Source organism: Pogona vitticeps, chromosome 15, assembly GCF_051106095.1.
Source record: "Pogona vitticeps strain Pit_001003342236 chromosome 15, PviZW2.1, whole genome shotgun sequence".
Classification (NCBI taxonomy): Eukaryota; Metazoa; Chordata; class Lepidosauria; order Squamata; family Agamidae; genus Pogona; species Pogona vitticeps.
The window spans coordinates 12751944-12762225 of record NC_135797.1 but is presented as its reverse complement, the minus strand read 5'-3'; the positions used below and the strand labels follow the sequence as shown (position 1 = coordinate 12762225).

At 54.6% G+C, this 10282-nt stretch overlaps 1 long non-coding RNA gene across 1 annotated transcript; it reads right to left on the bottom strand.

The window, feature by feature from the left end:
* Nucleotides 1-429: 429 nt before the first annotated feature.
* Nucleotides 430-10188, bottom strand: LOC144584947 (uncharacterized). Its single transcript, XR_013539443.1, has 3 exons — nt 10078-10188; nt 7092-7207; nt 430-622 (listed from the first exon to the last, which is right to left on the bottom strand). It is a non-coding gene; the product is annotated as an uncharacterized LOC144584947 (long non-coding RNA).
* Between the last annotated feature and the right edge of the window lie 94 nt (nt 10189-10282).

The window sequence follows — 10282 nt, the reverse complement described above, 5'->3', positions numbered from 1 at the left end:
AGAGACCATGTTTATATACATTTATGTATACTGTATATAAAACATGGTCTCTAGCTCCCTCTAGAGTCCACTCCTGGTAACTTCATCTTTTGAAATACATTTTATTATATACTGTATATAGGATTGGCTAAAGAGATCTACAGTGGTGCCTCGCATAGTGAGGTTAATCCGTTCCGGATTAACCTTCGCTATGTGAATACTTCGTTAAACGGAACAAAAAAAGCCAAATCGGCAGAAAACTCACCATTTAACGAAGTCTTCCCATAGCCGGCAGCCATTTTTGCGCCCTCGATAAGCGAGGGGAGGGTGCAAAGACGTTGCACGCGGCCATTTCGGCTGTTCCGACGGCCATTTTGGACCCCGGAAAAGGGATCGCTATGCGGATTCATCGCTATACGAGGCGCTCGTTAAGCGAGGCACCACTGTATTTCCAAGATGTCAATTATGCTCTTGGTTTTACCTGATTCTGAGCAATTGAAGTTGGTCTTCACGAGCGAAGGTGGAGACGGCGTATTTGCAGGGCAGAAAGTCGTGGTTTTCCTTCCATCAGGCTGCGGAGAGTCGAGGACCGAGTCCAGAAATCGTATTCAAAGAACGCTCCCCCCGAGGCTTCGGGAAAAATCTAGGGGGAAAAAAGATTTATGTCAAGACATCAGTGAGTAGATGGAGAAGCTGGAGGTCTCGGGGTTCGAACCGCCTCCCTCTCAAAAGCCGTGAAACTTCGCCATCTATTCTGGGCGCTTGGAAAGGGGTCGCCCACTGGGAAGCAATGGTGCTCCTAAGCATGTGCAAAGTGCACCTTCTGCATGCACAGAGGAAAGAAAAAAATTCCATGCCATCAGGTGGATTCTGGTACAGCACCAGCGGTACACAAAAAACCAACTGAACAACCTATAGAAGCATCCAAAATCAGACATTTCTCTGCTTTCAAAAGAGGGGCTACATTTCCGGTCACTGGTGCGAATTAGGACATTATTTTTTACATTTACTTTCCCCCCCTCATAATGTGCCTCCGAAAGGCTTTTGATTCAGCGGGGGCTTTAAATTTGGGGTGTTTCAAAACCTAATTTTAATATTGCAACTTTAATGGCTTTTTAAAAGCTCCCTTTTATAAGCCGCTTCGGGAGAAAAGCAGGATATACATGAAACCAGCAAACCCATAAAACCAGAGCATGGTGTCCTGCAGGGACTTGTGGCTGTGCTGATATTGTAAGACTCCGATGCCTATCTGCCCTCCCACAAGCCTGGTCAAGGAGGAGCGATCAGAGGAACGCTAGCTTTCCATCCTCTGGAAGGCCACTGGTTTGCTCACTGGGATCCCATATCCGCGGAACCCGTAACCACAATTTCACTTTCTCTTTTACCACGCTATGTACAGTGTTCACTATTATCCACAGTTTCCAGCATCTGCGGGACAGGGTTTGGAACCAATCTTGCAGGTACAGGGAAGGTGAGGAAAACCGACCAGGGAAGAGGCTGAAATGGCAAGACCTCTTCTTCTAGAGTAATAAACACAGAACAACGTGCTGGTTGGAAGAGAAGGATTATGGGATACGTAGTAAATAAAAGAGGTTGGGAAGAGTCACGGGTTAATCCAAGCAGCAGAACCAACTTTGACTAACAGGGTCTCGGGCCCAGAGAGCCATTTTCTTTGCTATCCTCCACCACGTCACAAGATCTTGAACCCAGGACCTTCTCCAGAAATGCGACAGTCTTTCCCCCCAAAAAGGAAGCAAGGCTGGTACGGAACACGAGGCTGGTATGAAATACAAGGGCGTCTTCCTATGCTGGGCTTTCTGCCCTGTCTGAGCCGGAGTGCTTCCTATGTGGCCCATTAACCACAGCTTCTTCCCCAGATAAGGAAACCAAAAAACACAGATTTCAGAAGCGTGAGAAGCCCAGGGCAGGAGGAAAGGCAGCTTGTTGGGGGGGGGGGGGAGAAGGAGGAAAGACACGGGTTCAAACCTCTTCCAGCCCCGTGATTTCAGGGACACAAGATCGTGTTGTGACTTAAGGGAACTCTGAGTGTGTTGGCACGGATCCTGTGCACAAACCCGGCAGAAACATGACCAGCGCTTATGGCACCCGGGGGGGGGGGGACGGGGACGGCCCAGGACGAGACTTCTGTAAATGATTAAAGAACAGTCATGATTTCCTGCCAGTGAAACACAAACGAAGAGGAGAGGAAATCGAACACAAGACAGAAAAGCAAGCCCTGCTCAATGCTTCCGGGGAGGGCTTTTCCCTTCGCCAGGCGCAGGAGCGTGAACGGATTCTTAAAACCGGGAAAGGGAGGGAGAGCTTGGGGTGTGTGTGTGTGTGTGCTAATTCTTTTATTTTCTTTTTCTTTTCTTTTATTTCAAATGGATTCACCCCGCCTTACTCCTTAAAAGGAAAAAAGGCGGCCGTACGTCGTTCAAAGGCAAAGCTAACGAGCGTAAGAAGACGAATACTCGAAAAGATCAAACGCATTCGAGGCTAAAAAGAAAAGCGACATCAAAAAACGCCTTCAAAGCAGTACGGCACGAATCTCCCATTAAAAAAATACCCACTCAGGCAGCCCGACATGCAGGGAAAGGCTGCCGAGAGAGAAAGATCTCTTGGCCTGCTTGCCGACGGACAGCCAAGATGGGGCGGCTCAGCGTTGCCTCCAGTGGCAGGGAGTTCCAGAGTCTAAAGGAGCAGACCCAGAGAAGGCCCTCTCTCGGATCCCCACAATACGCCCCAGCGGGACTGAGAGAAAGGCCTCTCCTGATGATCTGAGCGCTCGAGTAGACCCGGGGAACTTTCCCGACACTCTCCGTTGGCCGCCCCACGTAGAGCGCGTTACGGTAATCTAGCCGGGATGTAATTAAAGCGCCGTGTCCTTGCGGCCAGGCGAATCGGGTCCGTCCAAGCGAGGTGCGATGATCCTTCGCCTCGGTTTCCTCAAAGCGAAACCGGAACCTCTTCCTTCTCATGGAAAGAACGAGGAGTTTTAAGCCCTTCGAAACGAAGACAGAAAAGCAGAAGTGCCAATTCCGTCCGTCTGTAAAAGCGGCCCGCTTTTGACGTTTTCAAGAAAGCTGGGCTTCCTGTACGTATTTAAAGAATCGTTTATTCTCTCCAGTGGCGACGGTTTTAATGTTCCAGCACACAAAGCGGTTTTATTTATACCTATATACAAATATACACAAACGCCCACCTACCTAATCCTGCTCCCCTTCCTCTCTCTCCAAAATGGGGACTAATGGTTAGAGTCGCCGCGACCGGGCTTGGAAATTGGAAAGACTCAAACCCCAACCTCGTTTGGGTGGCTTCAATTGACTTTCCTTCCTTCTTTCTATCCATCATCTGCTCGCTCCTTCCTTCCATCCATCATCAGCTCCTTTGCTTCCTTCCTTCCTTCCCAAATATTTTTTGCTCCACCTTCCAATTTTTTCAGAAATTGATTTATTGATCTCTTCCTTTACAATTTAACACCCCCCCCGCGCCTTTCTCCTTAAGGAAGGGCCAAGGCTTAAAAGACGGACCCTCCAAAGCTCAAAAGAGGATCTAATAATGGACGCCGGCGCCAAAAGTCGCTAAAAGAAAAGCAACGGCCGAAACCCATTTAAAAAGCAATGGGGCAGAACCACCCATTAAAAACCCCCCACTCGGGCCAGCCTGGCGCAGAGGGAGTGCTTGGCGGAAGGAAGAGAAAGATCTTTCGGCCCTGCTTGCGGAAAGAGAGCCAAGAGCGGGGCCAGGCTGGCCTCCAGTGGCAGGGAGTTCCAACGGCTGGGAGCTGCTCCTGTGTCTCCCCATCAGACACACGTGTGAAGATGGTGGGACGGAGAGAAAGGCCTTTCTTGGATCTGAGCACCCGAACAGGCTCGTAAGGGGAGACGTGTGGTCTTTGAGACAGCTCAGGTCGAAATCGGTATTTTAAGAGCAGTGTCGTGTAAGGGTTAGAGCAACCGAGAGGTCGTGCCGATGGACCTTTATAGCCCAGCGGAAACGGATGAAAAAGGAAGTGACGAAAGCTCGGCTCAGGGACGGGACTCAAAGACAAGGGAGCCCGCGAGCCCATTTCAACCTGTGGCCTACCTCGCAGGTGTGTTGCGAGAGCCGGCAGGGCAGAAGGAAGCGAGTTCGGGCTGCTTTGATTTCTGCAAAGCTCGGATTAATCACATTACGTGAGTCCGTGGCTTGAAGTGTTAAGTAGGGTCCAGACGCTTGGAAATGTTGTTCGGAGAGTCTAATCCCCAGAATACGGGTTGGGGCGGCTGTCAATCAATCCAGCACCGACCAATCCTTTCTTTGTTGTCACTGAACACAAACGCAGGCCCGCCTCTCTGCTCTGTCCCTTTTTCCCCCTCTCTACAATCTGTTGGAAGCCTCTTGCTTCAAGCGGTCGTGTTTGGCCAGCTTGCTGTTTTATTTGCCAATTGTAAGTAATGAAACGTTTACTTTTTCTACTATTAATGTCTCAGGGTGAGTTACCGAGATCAAGGGCCAGTCAATGAGAAAAGGCATGGCCGGCTGTGGGGAACTTGGAAGTTATTCTGCTCCGTAAATCTCCGCACTTCTGCCGTGCGAGATAGAGGAACGTAACCAGAAATTCGACCCTCTGCAACAGATTTTTCTTTGGTGCCAAACAGACCGTTTTTCACGTGAAAACTCTCCTCCGTTGTTTTTCATGCTCAGAAGAGAGAAAAAAGAGGCTGTTGTTCAGAAAGGAAATTCCTCACCCACAGGGGAAATTTCACAAAGAAAGAAAAAAAATTAAGAACCCCAGAAAGCGACGCGCACACGGAAAATGAGGGAAGGTGCGATCGGGCCGAACAGCAACCTCAAACCGCAGCGCGGGTGCGAAAGACAGAATGTTTTTTCCACACCTCTCAACCAAACAGCTTCGGGTTCGAATTCACACGTGGTCTTTGTTCTCCTATTTTTAAGAGCGTTCTGCTTCTCATCTTGCACGAGGAGCCACCAAAAGAATCACTTTTCACCATCGGCGGACAACGTTTCACCTCCGAAGCAAATTTAATCCACCCTCCAAAGCCAGAAGTTGGGAGTTCGAATGTCTACCTGGAGACATCCAGAAAGGGTCACCAGAAGTCCCCATTGACTTGACGGAACGTGATGATGAATGATAGCCCTAAATGCACATATATATATTTATAAGGGAAGATAACAAGCATCTGCCACCACCCCAAAAGCTTCTTTGAGAACACTTCTGATCAGAAAGCTGAACGAGTAAGCTTCTGGGGCCTACAGGTCTCTTCAGCACCACCGCTGGAAGCCACGACCTTGCGTTTGCAAGAGTTTGAGAAGGTTCTGCGGAGGACAATTTGGCCATTTTGGAGACCGTTCGTTCGTAAGAGTCAACTGAACACAACAGAACGACAAACCGCTCTCTCCAAAAAGAGCAGGCAAGATCTTCACCCAGCCCAAAAGTGGGTCCATCTTCAAGGTTTCCACCACCCCTTCCTATCCTATCATCTTAACCTGGGAGTGGAACGTGGGGTGAAGGCGCTCCCTCCCAAAGCTGGGGAAAGCGGCGGCTCGTTTGGACTCCGATGTCCAAAATCCCCCAGCCGTGAGGAACATGGGAGTTGTGGTTGAATGAAAAATGTCCCAGGTCTACCGTTCCCCCCACCTCACCACCCCTTCTCTCGAAGCGAAAGTCCGAGGAAGCGGAAGACCTTTTGATGCAGAGGAATACAACTCCCAGTATCCCCCCCAGGGAATGCTGGGGCTTGTAGTCCACAAAGCTGAAATCCCTGCTCGGTTCTAAGCTTCATCTCAGGACTTGTTCAGAGGTGGGGGGGTGGCAGCCTGGAGACGCCGAAGGGGTGAGGGTGCGCGCTGTGTCCTGAAGACTCACACACACACCCGCCCGCATGCCCCTAATGCAAGAGAACCTCCATGCAGAATATTGTACCGCTCGAGGAAGCGAGCCAAGCTGCACCCAGTGAGGCCCCCCCTCGGCCCCCCCTTCCCAGGCCCACCCGGGGGGGGGAACCGTCCCGAGGGAAATTCGTTGGGGTCCAAAAGAGGAAAGGGGGCTAGGGGGGGCCCTCCTGCCTTCCTTTTACACACACACACCCCCTCTCCATCAGCAAAAATAAAAATAGAAAGCACGCTGCCATCTTAAGCCAAAGGAAAGGAAGATTTTTTTTCGGTTTTTTTCCTGTCGTCTCAGAGGAAGGAAGCTGCCGATCAGGCCGGACGGTTGCATTCATTCGGGGGGGGGGGAGGCAGGCAGGAAAAGGTGCGGGGAGGGCAGGAAGGAAACCCCAAAAGCACTGGGGAGGGCAGAAAACAGAGACCGGTGGAGGCCCCAGAAGGAGGGGCTTCTCTCTTGGAGGGGTGAGATTTGGGGGGTCTCCAAAGACCCCCACCAAATCTGCCCGGGGTGGTTTTCGAGGCCAGGGGTTGGGGGGTTTGCCCCTTCGCCTCCCGGTCGGAAAGGGGCACCCCTCCATGGACGCGCCCGCTCGCCCCCCCGTAAACAGGTCCCTCCCACCGGACCCCTTGGCCCATCGTCCCCGAACGTGCACCGCTCACCCTGCAGGAGCATCACCCTGCTCTGCCCGGAAGGCCGCGATCCGAGGGGCCCCGGCCACGCCGGCCCTGGGCCTCCCTTCCTGCAAGGCAGGAAATATGGCGCAAGGGGGAAGCGCGAGCCCGTCAGAGACACGCCAGACGACAGTGCCTCCACCGCCGGACGCTGGGCTCCTTCCTCTTCTTTACCTACGAAAAGCAACGAGCCTTCCACGTAACATCCTCAGGAAAGAACTGAGCCTCAGCTCCCCCCCCCCACCAGCGTCAACACAAAAGACACACACACACACTTGCAGCGTACACCGACGCCAGATGAGCCTCTCCGCCCTGGCCCGGATCCCTCTCAGGCCCCGCGCTTCGGATCCTAACCTTGGAACGGTTCGAAAACAGGAAAGAAAACAACCTCGGAGAGCAAAGCTGGGGGCCAAAGTAGTTAGTTACCATGAGTTTCAGAACTCTTTCCTCTTTTCCCAAAAGTAACTTGAATTTGTGCCTCTGGTTCCTTTTTTTTTCGTTTCATATTCTGAGAATCGGCCCTTGGGAAACAGATGGAAACGTACCTCAACGCCTCGGCCACCGGGACGATGGGGTCTGTAGTCCGACACACGTCGCGGAAGGCCGACCGATTTCAACTCCGCCTCTACTGAAGGAATGTAAATAACGAAGTAGAAATGAACTGGAAGAGATAAGAAAATTTGCTATACAACACAGAAAGAACAAATGTGTCAAATAGAACTACAATGCCCATCAGCCCCCATAATCGGCTAGACTAGCATGGGAGGTCACTTTAAAGGCTTCAATTACTTTTCTAGTTAAAGTTACAAAGGGAGGGGGAAGAACAAATAGTTACTGGCAATAATCCAGCCCCACTCCGATCCATGGCGCTTCTACGGGACTTGATTCCCTGCTGATCCCATGGGCCTACTCAAGGCCTAACGACGACGCCCAGGAAGCGGGGGGGGGGGGGTTCAGCCATGCTGCAACTCTGCGCTGCAAAAAGGAATTAACTGCAAGGAACTCATTCCTTGCAATTCCTTCTTGTCAAGGGAAAAGTTACAGCTGCCAAGCGAGTTCCTTCGGAGGGTTGCCACTGGCTTGGCGTAAATGCCACGACCGGCCCCTTTCCGATGCCCACGAGGCGGTCGGGACCCGCAGGGGGAGGTGTGGATGCCACCGGGTGCCCCCTTCTCCAGCCCCCTCCTTCTCCGGGCCAGATGTGCCAACGGAGGGGGGTGTCCTTTTTCGCAGCTGGGTCCCCGGACGGGGCTGTGAATAGGGGGCTTTCTCCTTGCACCAGGCGGGAGGGGGCCGGGGGGCCGGGAAAGGCCACCGGGGGCCGTTCGGGCGACGTCCGCCCCCGGCCAGCCTCGCCACGCAGACAGGGAGGCATTGAGAACCAGCTAAGCGGGCGGGTGGAAACAAGTCTGCTGGCCAACTTTTCGAAAATAACCCCGAGGGTCAAGGAACCAACGGCTGCCTGCGAGACCCCCACCTCTTTCCCAGAATCAGCGGCAGAGTGTGGGGCTCAGAGTTCGAATCCTGACAGCGCTTCCTTGAAGCAGGCCAGCCACGCATGCAATGAATAAATGAATGAATAAAGGAATAAACAAACAAGCAAGCAAACAAATTTTTAGAAACGGCTTGCAATAACCACCAGTTTGTCCTGCAGAACTGAATGCTACTGGATTCGGAAACCAAGAGGCTGCCCTACCTGAGAAGCCTCGATTGTTAAAACAAACCAATGGCTCTCGACAGCTGTCATGAACCCGAAGCGTTCGGGAGAAGGCCGAAGCCCCGCCGAAAAGCACCTGCTCGGCTCAGGAGGAAGGCCGTTAGGAGGCTGCTGGGTTACAAGTCCCATCATCCCCACGTTCTCAACCCGACCTTCCCAGAAGGGACATAAATAGCAAGACACAAACTTTCCCGCCGGGGAGACAAAAATCTGCCGTACAACGGGAACTGGGAACGTGTCTGGCAGAACTATGATGCCCATCAGCCCCCACCATCGGCTAGGCTAGCTGTAACAGGCAAGGGCTGCAGTCCATTTCAATGCTAAGAAGACTGGGGGGGGGGAACTCACCTCACTCAACCAGCCTGGAGGCACCCAAATTTCTACTGAGCTCAGAAGCTACACACGTGTTGGGCTGGGGTTGCAAGGTCTGTATGGGATGATGGGTCATGGAGTGCCGGGGGGAGGGAATGTCGTTCCGTGGCCCAGCCATGACCGAAGCTCTCAGATTCAGCCCCAGGAGAGCCAGGACCGCAGTGTCCCAAAACACTGCCGCCCGTATTAGCCTGCAAGGAGCAGGTCTTTTGCAAAGTTAATGGCCCTTGATGGTCCCTCCTCCAAAACCAAACCAAATTGCAAAGAAATCCACTTTTCCCCCCCAAATTGCCCTAAAGGACTATGTATTCGGCCCCGGCTGAGGGAAAGGAGGCTTACTGGCTCCAGACACTCCCCCCCCCCCCCCAAACGAACTGCAGGGAATCAGCTTAGCCCATAACGAGGTTTAAGTCTCGGAAGCTCTCACCCTTAGGCCAGCTGGCCGGAGATAACCTGGCCCAGGAACCTATGGCTGGGGGGGGGGAGAGGAGAGAGGAGGGACCCCCCCACACACCCTCTGCTTTCTAAGGCCCTCTTAGAGATGGAGGGACAGAAAAGACACCGGAGTCACACCGGTCTCTGCTTCATCATGTCCGGGGAAAAGGGCCCGAGCGCCTAGTGGTCTCCCCGCGCCCTCGCCCTGGCTTTCTCCTACCTGGCCGGGTTGTTGTGCAAAAGCCGGGCCGGGGGCGCCGCGCGAGGAGCCTCCCAGGGAAGGGAAGGAGGCGCTCTGTGCATGCTCCGGAATCCCCTTTCCGCCCACCCCCCCAGCTTAAGCATCCTTCAAGGCGGCCCCGCCCGGCCCGAAACCCGGCGCTCCGGCTGGCGAGGGGGAAGCCAGGAGGGGGGGGGGCGCATATCCTCCCGGGCACGCGCACATACGCGCGCCCTGGCCCTTGCTGCAGGTTGCGGCCCGGGGGGGGGGGCAGAAGGCGCGCTCCCCCGATCCTGAGCAGGACCACCGACGAGGGAAAGGGATGATGATGATGCTCACCATCACCCTTTGGAAAAAAAAAAGGAGACAAGACGAGCGAGCAGCGGCTGTCCTTCCTGGCGCGCCCGGGTCGGGTCGTGGGAAAGCGGGGCCGCCCGCGTGTGCGCCGCCCCCCATCCGTGCGCGCGTGTGTGTGTGCGTGTGAACGCGCCTCGCGTGGCTTGAAAGGGCCAGGCAGGCAGGCAGGCAGGGCTTGTCCTTCCCGGGAGGCGATCGCGGCCCCCGTCCTGCCCTCCCTCCCTCCTTCCCATTCATCGCTTGGCAAGCCCCGATTTGGAAAGGCGCGCTCCGCGCATCCGGATCCGGCCCCCTCCGCCCGGGCCGGGGCTGCTGCTGCGGGAGGGAGGGAGGGAAGAGCGCCCCCCCCGGGCCGATCTCTCCCCCCCCCAATCCGTGGCCCGGAGAGCCCCGATTCCCCCGGCGGTGGCGGCGAGGCCGGGGTACCCACCTCTCCAAAGCAAGCCTCCGCCGGAGCGCGCGCCAGCTGGTGCCTCTCTCGCCCCCCCCAACCTTCCCGCCCCCGCGTGTCCGCGCTCCCTGGCGCCGCCCTCGCCTTCCTCCCTCCCTCCTCCTCCTCCTCGCGATCGGCGGGGGCGGGGAGAGACCCAGATGGGGGAGGAAGGCGGGCGGGCGGGCGCGCAACGGCGGCGGTG